Below are 15,593 nucleotides of genomic sequence, written 5' to 3'. Positions count from 1 at the left end.
ATCCACTGTGCTGTGTGACCAATTTCTCTAATTGGCGGCGCCTGATCAACGTGATCGCAGCTGTTTTCCGTTTCCCAGCAAATTGTCGCTTAAAACGTCGCAAGCAGCCGATCCAAACGGGACCTTTTTCAATGGAGGAATTAAGCGTAGCGGAAAACTATTTAATTAGCCTAGCTCAGCTTGCCGCATATCCCGATGAAATGACAGTCCTGTCCCAGTCAAAATTGCAGGAATGTCCGGCCAAAAGGTTGATTCACAAGAGCAGTCCGCTGTATAAGCTCACCCCGTGGATAGACGACTGTGGAATTCTTCGAATGCGAACTAGAATTGCAGCTTGTCAGTTCGCCACCGAGGACGCTAGAAGTCCAATCATCCTACCACGTGACCACCATGTAACCAAACTGATAGTCTCGCACTACCACGGTAAATATCACCACCTGAACCACGAGACCGTTATCAATGAACTACGCCAAAAGTACCACATCTCCCGAATCCGTGTCATTTACGCCAAGGTTCGCACAAACTGCCAACGCTGCAAAAATGAATCGTCGGTGCCAAACCCTCCAATAATGGCAGACTTGCCAGATGCGCGGCTCGCTGCTTTCTCGCTCCCCTTCACGCACATAGGAGTTGACTACTTTGGGCCTATGGAAGTCGTGCTTGGCAGACGCGTAGAGAAACGATGGGGAATGCTAGTCATCTGTCTGACTACCCGTGCAATTCACATCGAGGTCGTCAACTCATTAAGCACCGATTCCTGCATCTTGGCACTTCGCAACGTCATTGCTCGTCGTGGCACTCCTAGACGGATTCACAGTGACCGCGGGACGAATTTTGTCGGTGCATCTCGAGAATTGAGGGAAGCTGCTGATTTGATTGATCAAAATGCTATAATGAAGGAGTTTGTAAGCCCAGAAACCGAATGGGTATTCAACCCACCGTCCGCCCCGCACATGGGTGGTAGTTGGGAGCGCCTGATCCGTACCGTCAAAAAGAACCTGATGGCAACTTTACCTTCACGAAAGCCCTCCGATGAAATTCTTCGGAGTCTACTTACCGAAATCGAAAGCACAGTTAACTCTCGCCCTTTGATCCACGTTCCCATAGATGACGATTCGGCCCCTGCACTAACTCCGAACCATTTCTTACTGGGCTCATCGAGTGGCGTGAAACCGCTTATCACGATGGACGACAGCGGCTCTGCCCTACGACAAAACTGGCGAGTATCGCAAGTTGTAGCAAACCAGTTTTGGAAGCGCTGTGTCACCGATTATCTGCCGGAAATTACCAGGAAAACGAAGTGGTTTGAACACACCAAGCCAATCTCGTTGGGCGACGTAGTGGTCATCGCGGACTCCAATCTACCGAGGAATTGCTGGCCGAAGGGCAAAGTGATTCACACGCGTGTCGGCCGAGACGGGCAGATCCGATCTGCAACTGTTCAAACAGCGAGAGGTGTGTACGAACGACCTGCAACGAAGCTGGCAGTGTTGGACGTTCGTCGCGATGAGGTGTAAGCCAATCAGAAGTTGGCGTACCTGGGGGGACTGTTAGCAGACTCAATATCAGTCTGCGCGCATCATAACCAAACTGCCAGCACTGTTCACTACCACAGACATCAGCTGCGGAATACACCACCTTCGCAATCCGCCTTGATAGCCAATACAATCACGCAGCAGCAAGTGACAGACAGTACCTCGTGACAGCAGGAAGAAAGAATAAAACAAAAACCCATCAGATAGTAGAAGTAGTGCATCTAAATTTACTTATAATAAGCTAAAACTAATTAAAACTACTTAAGCTAATTTATACTAAGTGAATTACACCACCACCGGTAAGGAGTTATGCGTTAAAAATAGTGAATTAGACTTAATATTAGACTACATTATACTTATTTCTACTATAGTATAACCTACAAGATACAAAAACCGTTCCGTGCCGATTTCGGTATTCAATTAGGCCCGAAGATCGTGAATCAAATTCTATCGCCTGTTTCTAGTTGGTAAGTGATAAAATACTAAATTTACGAACTGAAAATGAACTCAGACAACTGAAATCTTTATGAAAATTAGGCACGTCAGGACTGTGCAGTTTCCTACCGTCAGGTACCCTATAACCGTCTGCTTAGGAAAGTTAGTAAACGTAAGTAAATATGGAAATTGAAATAGCTGAAACAAAACATTAACAGATTATTTATTGTCATGATACAGGAATTTTGTAATCCTTCTCCTACTTTGAATAAAATTGGATTAACAAATTCGGAAATATTTCTACGTCCTGTCTGTGCGCAACAGTAGCGATTTTACTTTCGTCCGGTTTTATGCCTTGGTTAGTTAAAACGTGACCATAAAATTTAATTGACGTCTGACAAAGTTTTAATTTGGATCTATTTAGCTTAACGTTGTGTTCTTCTAAACGGGTCAAAAGCATTTCCAGACAATTATTGTGATCGATAAGAGCCTCCTCTAAACTGTCGCCTGTTCCGTAGACTAGCAAATCGTCTGCGATGCACTCTACTCCTTTAAGCCCTTGTATGACTTCCTGGAGTCGCACTTGGAAGATTTCTGGAGCAGGAGCGATTCCAAATGGCAAACGAGTCCACCGGTAGCGACCAAATGGTGTCCAGAATGTTGTTAATTTGCTACTAGGCTCGTCTAGTACCACATGCCAGAATCCTTTCTTGGCATCTACAGTTGAGAACACTTTAGCTTTACCTAATTGCGGAAGAATTTCGTCGAGCGTCACGAATTGCAGATGTGGTCGTTTAAGTGCCTTGTTGAGCGGTATCGGATCCAAGCAGACTCTTATGCTGGTTGCTTCCGGACTACCGCGTTGAACAATGACGACGTTACTGACCCAGTCCGTATGTTTAGACTCTTTGATGATCAGGCCTTCCTTTTCAAGTATTTCCAACTCTTTCTTCAACTTCTCACGCATAGCTATAGGCACTCTGCGTGGTGGCTGGATACATGGGGGAACGCTATGGTCCACTTCCAAAGAGACTGTTCCTGGTAGTTTTCCGTAACCAACAAAGATCTCATCGTGGGCCTCCACTATTGTTTGCGCCTTTACTCGATAGATATTCAACAGTGCGCGCGATGACTTGACTGACTTTGCAGGTTCGAAGGTAACCGCTTTGCAGAACTTGACAAATCCCAGAACTTTGGACGCTTTAGCTGAAAGCAGAGGACGATGGTCACCTTCAACCACTTGTAATACCAGCGTATATCTTCGACCCAAACGACGACAAGGAATCTTCACTTGTCCGAGTACTTTGATCGGATGACCTCCAAAGCTCTGTAGGCGAAGTTTAGAAGGAAGCAGAATCGGATTTGTTTGTTCATTGAGCTCCATTAAACACTCGCGACCGATCAGACTGGTATTGGCACCCGTGTCTAGCTCACACTTTACCATTTTCCACGTATTAACAAATTTTAAACTGAGGTCTGCTTGTACATTTCCGCCATTTTGAGTGTTGTCCACAATTTTGCCGATTTCATATTCGTCTTCAGTTTCTTCGGAGGATGCATCGTTCGCCGATTCTTCACTTTCACTAGCACTAGTTTCTTCCTTGACCTCTTTTACACGCTTGTACTTCTTCGTTTGGAGCATCGGGCGACGCTTGTTGCAAACCTTTTCAAAGTGGTTTTTACCTTTGCAACGATGACATTTTTTACCCAAAGCTGGACACATACCCTTAGAAAATTCGTGTTGTTCACCACAAAACTTGCAGCGAGGAAACTTCTTTTTAGAGTGCGAGATTTTTTTAACATCCGTGTTTTTTGGAATAACCAACTCCAGTGACCGTTTGGCGGCTATTTCTTCTGCTCTGCACATGTCAATCGCTTTTGATAAGGTAATGTCGGTGACGGTCAACATCTTGGTGCGTAACTGCCCCCACTTGTTGGCGGTTACCACCTTATATGTGATAAGTTCTGTTTCCAACGTTCCTAGTTTAGCAGATTTGGCGAGAATTTTTAAATGGGTGACGAAATCATCGATAGATTCTTCTGACGACTGAGAAGCGGAGAAAAAATCTAATCGATCGATAATTATGGCCCTTATTACAAGTATCACTTCACGGTGTAGACGAAGTGAAGTGATCAACACCGTATTCCGGGTGTCACCTTCGTGATAAAATGTGTAGAATTCATTTGAAGTGACAACTTGAATGAACTCGGTGTTATTATGAACGTCACGTCACGATCACTTTGTCGAAAAAAATGACACTTCGCGTGTATTTTTTCCATCAACATTTTCAAAGGTGAAAACCAGTCACGTAGAGTGGAATAAGTCTAAAGTTTGAATTTTTAATGCTTTTTTATTATTATTGTGAATCTTTATAAAGTGCTTCGCAAGAAAAGGCCGAACAAGCGACAATTTTGCTGACTTGTTGATTTTATTGTCAACAATCCCGAACTAGCTAGAGGAAGCTAGTATATAATTTCGACGGAATTGGTACCTTCCCTCTGGTGAACTATTACGGATTCATTGAACAACTTGGGTCCTCGCACCCGTGCCGTTGCAGCCTGGCAATAGGTAAGTTCAATTGTTTTAGTTGTATTCTTTCCTCCTCGCATGTGTTTGCAAGGATCGAAGATTCTAATCGATGCATACAAATATCCTCTTTTATTGTTTTTTTCTTGTCTTTTTAGTTCTGTCATGTATTATCGGTCGATAAATTGACAAGCGTAAGCATTTACTGTCCGCGGTTTATGAAACGCGCTCGACGTGAACATGGCTGTTGGCTAGGGTGACCATACGTCCTGGTTTCCCAGGACATGTCCTGGTTTTGCATTGACTGTTCTGGTGTCCTGGGAAGTCGAAGAAGATGCTTGATTTGTCCTGGTTTTTCTCCTGGAAGCCTAATATATTTCTATTTATCCAGTCTTCGCTTTTCGCTATGCTCCAGATCGCAGTAACGACCGACCGTAACCATAACTGCAACGTATACTCATCCTCGCAATGCGACAAACAAAACTTAATACAGTCGAATCTCCCCATTGTGCCTTCCGATGGTTTTTTTAATCTCTCAAGAGTGCCTCGTCAATATTGATGAAACAATGGTTACCAGCGCTTCTCCTCGGCTTAAATCGCCTTTCAATCCGGGACACGAAGAATTCCCTTTGGTACCTCTGAAAAGACACATCGGCGTTTTGGTGCTTCTGCTTCTACTTAAGTTCTCTTGCCAGTAGCTTTTTTCGTCTTACTATCGAATCAACTATCAACTATAGTGGAAAAATTTCATTGAGTGCTCTCTCGGGCTGGGGATCATGGAATTACTACAGGGTCGATACCAGTACCAATTCAGTCGCTCTGCTTGTTAACAGTGCAGTGAATCAAACGAACGTTTCTACCTGAAGTCTGCTGTCTATATGTAACGTGCCAGTATTATAAACAAGCAAAGCAATCGAATAATAAAATTCGTCCCAAGCCAGTGTGAACAATAAAGCACCGTTACTTTCATCGGTGCGATATCGATCATTCATTTCAAGACGTTTGAAACTCAACAGCAAAATTCAACAGCAAATTTGCAAATGCAGTTCAGACTAACGGAATTCGTCGTTATACAAGCCCACAACACTCGTTACTGATAACGATTAAAACTTTGGCCATAACGTCAAGCTACGCTATGGAAGACAACATGCAATACGTCGTTTAGCATGATAATGTTAGGATCAAGATACCCGTTTATATTGACAATGATAAGATTGATATGCGTCTACACGATCTACACCTGGGTACTATTAATAATGTCGGAATACGTAAGATGGAATCCTTTTAGTTTGAAACCAGGAGAAAATGTTTCTAGGTATTTCCAACGGTGTTTGTTTCGTGAGAATGCGAGTGACGGAACCTATTCCGTCATATCTGAACTTTCAATTCAAAGCAAAACGTGTGACCAAATCTCAAATCACGGTGTGCACGTATGAAGGACAGATCCCTGCGTGCCCTACGTTGTTACACAAGAAGACACACTACGAGAAACTATGTACACAAACCTCTAACGAAGCAATATCAACTGCAAGCATACCCATTACACAGCCCTTCATCAATATCAACTAAATCACAAACCACTGGAGTTGCAGCTCAGGCACCAGTGAATACTGGAACAACAGAACCTACGCACAGCGTGTCCGATCATTGTGATGCACCTACTACTTTCCATTTTTTTATAAATAAACTGCTAGCACCACCGATAATAAAGTAAATAACAAAGAACACGGATACGCGATCGTGACCCGTAGGCCCCACAAACAACTCAAACCAGGTAATCGTGAAAGCCCATACAACATTAACAGCGAGGAAAGCATGAACGAAAACGATAAACCGAGAGAAAGTGGACTAAGTGGTCCACAAGTAACAAGAGGCAATGAAATAAACCGTTCTTCAATAAGAAATAAGATCTTTACGCAAAGTAACAAAGCACGTACACAAGATCCGATGGATATACAATAAAATTCGTTTTTTTATTTCGATTATTGAGGTTTTAACCTTAAGGCCATTCGCCTCTTCGGGTTAGAAAAATCTCATATGAAAATTTCTAACCCTACGTGTGGGGTCGGGGCTTGAACCCAGGTGCGCTGCGTACAAGGCAATCGATTTACCAACTATGCTACGCCTACCCCCAATTCGATTAATTTATTTTTATTTACACTTTGATATTAAAAGATCTACGGTTCAGGTAATGCATTGAGGCGTATCAAATAAATAAAATAGCTAATAGGCGATTAACATGTCTTCACGCCTGGACGCTGAACAGCGACTAACCTTCGAGCCTAGCATCCTACATAACAGGGAGTATGGAATGTCTCGTTACTTATTTCTGCTTCTATTTACCGAATTCAGATTCACCGCCTCCCTCATTCATTAACTTCCCAACTGACTGAAACCTCATGCAGAATGGAATGATTGAGTTCAGAGGCAATATAAATTCCTTCACCAACCAAAGCATTTATTTGTTTTTATGTGGACAGCTTGAAGGCAGAAGCTGGCATATTTCTACATTTTCGAGCATAAGTTAACTGCATAATCTATATCTGGTGCACTTTTGCTCAATAATTCCTGTCATAGGTAGAATGGAAACAAAATTCAGTTTGCTTCTGAAACCGAACATGTCCGAACCTGAATACGCTGTGTCGGCAGAACAAATGACGAGGGAAACGAACCAAACATTTCATTCATCGTGACGTTTGAAGTTCACGCGGAGATGTCAATTTTTTCTGGCTCAAACTGATATTATTTACACCAAGCTATCCGACAGTTTTCATATAACAATCGATTAAACGGAGAAATTTTTGGTAACAACGGTAGGCTTTGTAGCTCTCAAATCGAGAGATAATAGTTGTCATTGGAGATTGTAAGGCATAGCGCACGGAAGCTACTTGGGATCGCTGATGTTTCTGATTTACGTCAATGTCGTGTTTTAGTACTGAAAACTCCTCGCGGTCCTGCACCGATCTGCTCAGCATGAAACGTTTGCTGATGGTGGTGTTGCAAGAACTGCCTTTGTGTATATCCATCCAAAAAAGCTCATCCTCCCAGACTCCCAGAACTTTTTTACTGTCGAAGCTTTGCCTGCCAGACCCCAGAACTTTTTAACTGCCGAAAACATACGGAAAAGGCAAGGTCGATTGAGAGGTAGCGGGGGGAAGCAGTACTCTTTCGACTGTCCTGGTTTTTTACTCGTCTGATATGGTCACCCTACTGTTGGCCTGCCGGGTGAGTTCCATCGAGTCCATAATGCAGCCGTAAGTACAGCGACATGTACCTAGATATGCTGTTCATCAACGGTATCCACATAACAAACTGCGGTAAATTGCGTGTGGATCACCGAGATTTGCGGCAGGTTCCGGGTACCGAAAGTAGATGTTTATGGATGTGCTGAATTTTTACGTTTCGATGCGTAGAGTCAGACCGGTCCGACTCAGTCAGTTTTTCTCCTATTTCGTTGAAAGTCGCAGCAACGCGCGATGGGTATTAGCTAGTGCCATATAATAGCGGAACTAGGGGTTAATAAGATCGTGGGGATAATTCAGAGCCCCTTGATTTCTCAGAAGATAGTTCAGATTGTTCTACTCGTTCTGCTAGAAACTATCTACATTAGTCAGACTCGGTATGGCATAACTCGATCTTTAGATGTATTTGAAAAAGCGAAAATACTGGACTGCGAATTGAAGAATTGTGTTGTTTTGAACATGTCGGTTAATAACAAAAACTTTACATCGTGATGCATCAACAAATCAAACGAATTCGACCATCACAAAATTGTGTCGAATGTAATCGATTATGTTTATTGTGGATTGACCTTAACACAACGTTCAAGATCTTGGCTTTGAAATCATGGCGGCACAGCAGATATCTCTCCAGAACGCATTCATGCGACACATGACAATTAAAAAAGTTGGATCATTAGCCACCACCTGGAAATTTTCCCTCGCTATTTCGTGCTTTAATTAGTAAGGGGCTGGAAGGTGAAGTATATTTTTCAATATTAAGAGCCATAGTATTCAAAAGAGAGCAAGGAGGAGATGGAAGAAAGTTTAGAAAACCGTGGGATAGGGTCATATGAGCAAGCTTAGAGGTTCCCATTGACTTGTCTGCTACCGCAGGACCCATTGAATTGTCTGTTACCGCAGGAGATTCGGTTCCGACTACATGAAGTACAAAGTTACTTTACGCTCTAATGCCAAAATATCTTGACTCCTGCGGTGGCAGACAAAAGGTTAAGTCGCCGGGAAACTCTAAGCTTGCTCATTTGACCCTATTCCACGCTTTTTAAACTTTCTTCTTTTAACTCCTTACTCTCCATTAAGTACTATATGTCTTTTAATATGGAAAAATATACTTCACCTTCGAATCCCTTGCTAATTAAGTGCCGTTACAACAGTTAAAAAATTGACTCAAAAGGTCGTTAATAAAAATGGAAAAAAAACTTCGAGCTTCTTCATCATAAAATCTACAAGGCAGGTTAAAAGCATCTCTCTTGTTCGTCTTTTTCATGCTTAGCTGTGTGAAAATAATAAAAAAAATCCAATTCATAAATGTTTTTATTTTACGTGACTGAAATTCACCTGGCGATGATGATGGCGAAAAAAATACACCGAAAGTGTAAATTTTTCGACTAAGGCTATTCCGAACATCACCTCACTGTCACTCTCACTTCACGGTGTTCATTTTAATCACGTCACTGTAGGTGACAACGGTAATAGGTAAAAACAAGTGAAGTGATGTGTAAGTGAAGTGAAAGTGAACGTGTAAGTGAGAACGGTAATAAGGGCCTATGTTGCGTTTCGCCGTGATCTTATCTTTGATAGCTTTCAAAGCGTCAACAACACTGTTCTGTTGCTCTAGCGTCAACTCGAAGTTAAAATACTTCCTTCTCGCAGGTTCGCCAATCACAGACATAAGGAAACTGACCTTTTGAGCGTTATCCACACTTGGCCAGCGGTCCATACCAACGGCTTTAGTGTAGCTGTCCCAGCTTCTCTCAAAAAAATCAAAATTTTGCTCCATATCGCCTTCTAGAGCTAGAGGTGCTGGCTGCGGAACCGAAATGTTCGCTCCTAACGACGGTCCTAATGATGCTGTTGACGATGTGGATGCCGACGATTTTTGTGCTGAGGTTAAACCCATCATGAGCTGTCCAAACAGCTTCGTTTGGTGCTCCAGAAACTGATTAAACTGGTCTGGATCCATTTCAAAGAGGATCTCTTATTTTCACTGCACTAATAGAAACAAGATGGCGGCGACGCTGCGCGACTTGTTCAGACACGTTTCCCAAAAATTCGTGTAAAGTTCCACACTTTTCTCGCGATTTCTCCAATGACGCCGAGAAACTGTATTCAGAAGCACACTACCACTTCTGACACCATGTTTTCTGTTCTCTAATAATGATTCAACTCACTCACTTTTAAAATTATATTTATTTTATGATGTTCACTGAGCGGCGTACAGAGAGAGAATGGCTTACTAAAAATACAGTCTTTATCGTGAGACACGACAGAGCCGATAGGTGGGGAGGTGCAAACACAGGGTGTAACTGAATACTATAACAGGGTGTAACTGAATACCATAACAGGTTGTTTTCTCGTTATTAATTCTATAACGTTTTCGTCTCAACTCGACGCATTCCCAAAATAAAAATATTTTCAGCAAATGTTGGAAGTTATGCAATTTTTCGGTGAGCAGTTCTAAGTTTCATAGATATTAAAGCAATTCTAGTTTCGCTTCCTATTAAAAAAGACCCTAATCCATATTACAGTACACCCCTTCAAAACTGAACGCAATATGATAGGAAATTATGATTATGATTATGATTGATTTCAGAACTCTGGAATGAGTTTCTATTGGAATGTTTTTCGGCAAGTATTTGTTATTGATGTTATTAGACAACTCTGAGATCACAGTCTAATAGATCAGGATCGCATTTCCACACTTTTACAAAGGTCCTTATGATGTTTCAAACAATTGGTTATCAATGTTTTTGTGTGGGGGGGGGGGGGTAGTCAAATCCCAAAGCATCCTCTTGGCTACACCACTGCACAGTGGAAGAAATCCAACCAAAAAGGCAATTAATTGGAAGCCGCTGAAAAAGTATCACAATATACACACCAAAAGTTTTGGGTAATAAAATGCAATCAAATATGTTCACCGCACGCAACTGTGACCGGGGATATGGGGCTTTAAAGATCCGGAATATTACCGGTTTTCTTCAAATCTGAGGCCTAATTCGGAAGCCGCTGTAAAAGTACAAATAATTATACCCTTAATGGAAAACTCCAGCGATCAATATGCAATCAAATTTCTTCACCGCACACACTTGTGACCGGAGATATGGGGCTTTGAAAATCCGGAACATTACCGGTATTCATAAAAAAACCTGAAACCTAAACCTAGCTAAAATTCCGCAACTTTTGGTGTGTATATTGTGATACTTTTTCAGCGGCTTCCAATTAATTGTCTTTTTGGTTGGATTTCTTCCACTGTGCACTGCTTGGAGTTATTCATTTCGCTTTTCATTTTCCGAAATATGTTTCAGATCAATCCGATGGTTGTAAGTCAGAAGGTTCCCGCAAATAAAATTTTTTGCACCGATAAGTGATCAAGTTCCATCTAGACAACTTGGAGTTGTTCGGTGGTTATTTCTGGCGGTTGTAGATAGAAAAATGAAATACAAAATACGTTTTATCGAAATAATGTTTGGCCTATTTAAATGGATTATTAATATATTGAACAATAAATAGGTGACAAAGGGTAATCCACAAACAACAAGCCATAACTTTTAAAGTATTCAAAATAGCTATTTGATGTCCTCAGTAAAGTTATTCGCAAAAGTAAAAGTTACAAATTTGCTGAAGGCATCATTTCAATACAATCGCTTCCAAGAAAATTTATGAAAATATCTCACTCTTAGGGAGATTAATCAGTAAAATCATGATACCAAAAGAAAGGGTATATTGTATGCTTTAAATTCTCCGAAGACACTATTGACCTAAAATTATCCGTTTTGGCGCTAATAATACATTGAATGTTTTTGGTCTTATTTCTGGCTATGGGAAATGATTAAAATCTTTCGTCCGCATTTAATGTTAAATATCTCTTCTGATAATAATCCGATTTCAACAAAAATAGTTCGAAAGGTATTCGTATAAGCTTTCTAAAAATATTTAAATTGTTTAGTTACGTCGTCAATTTCGGCAACAAAACTGCGAAAAACGCTATTTTTGCAACTTCAAACATTCATATCTTGGAAACTAAACATCAGAATCAAAAACCATTCAATGGCGTTCTGTCTGGTTATGAGGCCTTAGTTTGGATAAGATCGGTTCAGCCATTGCTGAGCAGTGGCGTAGTAGCGGGGGGGGGGGGGGGTTTGGGGACGAAGAGCTACTACCAGAGTAGAGCACTGCTGTACCAGACGAACAAACGGGCAATATGCAATGCGAGTCACAGCGGGCGTTCCTCAGGGCTCCATTCTCTGTCCAACACTTTGGAATGGGATGTACGATGGGGTCTTAACACTGCGGCTTCCTAGGAAAGTGAAAATCGTTGGTTTCGTGGACGATGTGTCACTAACGGTGAGACACTTGAAGAAATGGAGGTGTCGGTGACGGAGACAATGAAACCGCGAAAAGTTGAACAGGATGCTTCGATTGCTGGTCGTACGAGTTGCGATTGCGTACCGGAGGCAGTATGCTTTGTCGCCTAGATGATCCCCATCTGCATTACCCTGACGGAGGATATCAAGTGCTACAAACAATGAAACGCCAGAAACGTGAGGAAGATGATGAGAATCGATTCGATGGTGACGTGGCAGCAGGAATGGGACAATACGGAGAAAGGAAAGTGGACCTACCGGCTCATCCAAACCTATCGGCGTGGGTCAATAGAAAGCACGGAGAGATGACCTTCCACCTGACACAGCTCCTACCGAGCCACGGCTGCTTAAGGAGTATCTTCATCGGTGTGGGTACGCAACGTCAACACTGTGCTTGGAGTGTGAGACCGTCGAGGAGACACCGGAGCGTCTTTGAATGTCCGAGGTTTGAAGTCTTTGAATGTCCGAGGAAAGTCTTTGAATGTCCGAGGTTTGAAGTGATGTGCAGGGAGCTACTTAAAACGGTCTCACCATCATCAACCCGGATAATGTAGCCTACAGAATGACAAGCAACGTAAAGACGTGGAACACAGTAAACAGAGATATGATGTAGATCAGTGATTCTCAATCAGGGGTCCGCGGACCCCTAGGGGGCCACGAAGTCATTGCTGGGAGTCCGCGAAGAAAAATATATTTTCTGAGTGCATATTGAAATTTCAAGTCATGTTTCCTAACAAATTGAAAATAACATATTGATAGCATACAAAATTATGTTTAACTATGGGGGTCCGCAGCAACCCAGTATGATATCTAAGGAGTAATTGGTACGAAAAAGGTTGAGAACCGCTGATGTAGATCATGACCGTCTTACAACGGAATGGACATCGAACCTCCGAGGACTAGTCAAGTAGACTGCAACAGAGCAGCGAGTATGAGTCGTCGAAACGCCAGCGAACCGGACGTCACGCTCCATGCGGATTCGTCAGACCGACCACGGCACCCCACCGGTTGTTCCGATAGAAAATAGCGAAAACCAAAGAAGAATCGATAGTGGGAGACCTTTTTTCGCCAGGGAACTCTCCGGTAGCGTAAGCTAGATTCACCGCTGGGGACTAGACTGAGTAGACAGCGACGAGGCACCACTAGTCACGGGTCATCGGCGCACGAGTGCACCGGACACCCTGCTTCACCAGAATCGCCGAACTGACCTTGGCACCTAGCTGATTAGCTCGATCTCGGGAGAACTTCTCGCGCCGAGGAATTCTCTGTCGGAGTAGGTCAGGTCCATCGTCGGGGAATAGACCGAGTTGTTCGCGAACAAGTTGAGGAGCTGAATGAATCATCAAGGAAGTAGTGCTAAATGGCCCAAGAAGAAAACTAAAGGGCTTAAAGGAGTTGGGGTGCTAAATGGCACCGGCCACGGAGCCAAAGGGCTCAAGAAGTTGTAGTACTGAAACCAAATAAGAATCGGTATCGGGAGAACTTCTTTCGTCTGGGACCTCTCCGTCAGCGTAGTCAGATTCACCGCCGGGAACGAGACCGCGTAGATCGCGACGATACACCACCAGCCGCGCCGGGGCTCCAGCAAAGCGGATGCCCTACTCTACCGGAATCGCCGAACTGCTCGCAGCACCTGGCACGTTGGCTTGCTTTCGAACTTCTCTCGCCGGGGAACTTTTCGTCGGAGTAGGCTAGATCTATCGCCGGGGACTAGACCGAGTAGTTCGCGAACCAGTCGGAAGCACAACGAGGAAGTGGTACTGAATGGCACAAGGGAACTGAAGGGCTCAGTAAATTAGACAGTCTGAAGTTTGCCGCCCAGATTGTCCTCGTAGGGGAAGAGCATTAATTCTATACCAACAGCTTTACTACCTTGACTACCCAAATCCGTTCCCTGAGTTGTTGGTTTTGAACATTTTTTTCCTGCTCCATTCTCCATTCAAAAACATTCTTTTTTGAACATTTTTTCATATACATACAAAAAAAAATGTTCTTACTACGCCACTGTTGCTGAGAAACAGGAATGAGAGTTTGTCCGTTACACACACGCACACACAAACAGACATTGTCCCAAATCGTCGAGCTGAGTCGATTGGTATAAGACTCGGCCCTCCGGGCCTCGGAAAAAATCTTGAAAGTTTGAGCGAATTCTATACATTTCTTTTCTAAGAAATGTAAAAATCCTTTTCTAATTACCGATACGCAACGAATCAAAAGCAGAAGTTCGTGTGTCTTTTATTTTTCCACAAAAAATTCTCAAATATTGCTTTGATTTTCCGCCAAATCCAGGAGAAGGCCGCCTTAAACTGTGACGCCCCGTTTCAATATTTTTCATAAAATTCCTCTCACGGGTTGTTAGGGACCCTAAATTTCGGGTAATTTTTGGCTCTGTGTTGAAGCGCAATAATTTTCGTAAATTTGTTTCGCGGTGGCATTTTTTGGCGAATTGAAGACTTATCAGAGAAACGAAAGATATGTAGATTTTTAGACGGATAGGTATTCTAGAGCGAATCAGTTATATACTTACCAGCAGAACGCAAACGTTTCTTTTTTCTATTCGCCAAAAAATAGCCTACAGAAGTCGATACAGTAGAACTTCTCGGCAATTAAAACATATTAACACAAGATACTTTTTGTTTGGGACGGGTTTCCTTCCCTACCCTTTTACTTGCTACGCCACTAGACCACTGTATAAGTAATGCAAAAGCTAATCTCCTTGTGGAACAATTCCAGATAATTGGTATAAATCAGATAACGTGCAAAAATATCGCAATAATAAAATGAAAACTCTTCTTTACTACGTATCTTCTAGCCGCTTCCGTTTCTACTGTTCTTCGTTGGTACGAAGAAAGACTATTAATAGTCAATTGTTCAAGGTTTATCTTGCTACGAAAGAAGTGGTGAAAACCGATGCCGAGATTACTAAACAACTTCATCTTTGATTGGACACATTGGATAATCAATTACTCTTTTTAAGTTGGATTTAAACATTTCAATTTACATCCCAATCAGATAAAAAGCAATTAATTTTATCGAGATCAATCCGTATTCATAAGCTGAAATCCATTAGGAAGTTTAAATATATATTCCAATCGTCCATCGTGTCTTCACCCGAAGCGTATCCGTTCCGTTCATCCCATCGATAATAGTCCCACTGTTTGCATGGGCAGCATAGCATCAAGCTTGTTATTGTTTCGATTCTCTGTATAATGTAGGAAGGCACTTGAACTCTGAACCTGATCCAGCCTCAGCCGTACTGTGCTAGCTCTACGAGCCGAAAGCACAAAAACATAAATTATCCTTATCATTCAACATCAGCGTAGGGAAAACGTCATCGATTGGTAGCATGTGCATGTCACGATTCGTACAGTAGTTACCTACCATATTATTGGCGATGGTAAGAGAAGAAGATCTCAAATCGAATTATTGACAGTTTAAGTGCATGTTGTGTTTACGCCTTTTCAAATCAAGGGAAGACGTTAAAACGTCCCGG

The 15,593-nt window shown here is 42.4% G+C and overlaps 1 protein-coding gene and 1 long non-coding RNA gene across 6 annotated transcripts in view; one reads left to right on the top strand and one right to left on the bottom strand.

The window, feature by feature from the left end:
• LOC131685304 (UDP-glucosyltransferase 2) overlaps positions 1–15,593 on the bottom strand; it is a 211,309-nt gene that overhangs the window by 49,683 nt on the left and 146,033 nt on the right. The gene's annotated exons all lie outside the window — the stretch shown is intronic.
• LOC131685308 (uncharacterized) lies at positions 1,329–2,286 on the top strand. The gene is made up of 3 exons (XR_009304778.1): positions 1,329–1,834; positions 1,907–2,002; positions 2,073–2,286. It is a non-coding gene; the product is annotated as an uncharacterized LOC131685308 (long non-coding RNA).

The sequence above is a fragment of the Topomyia yanbarensis genome, chromosome 2, assembly GCF_030247195.1.
Source record: "Topomyia yanbarensis strain Yona2022 chromosome 2, ASM3024719v1, whole genome shotgun sequence".
Lineage (NCBI taxonomy): Eukaryota > Metazoa > Arthropoda > Insecta > Diptera > Culicidae > Topomyia > Topomyia yanbarensis.
Note: the sequence above shows the minus strand (reverse complement) of the source record. Positions and strands in the feature narration are given on the sequence as shown.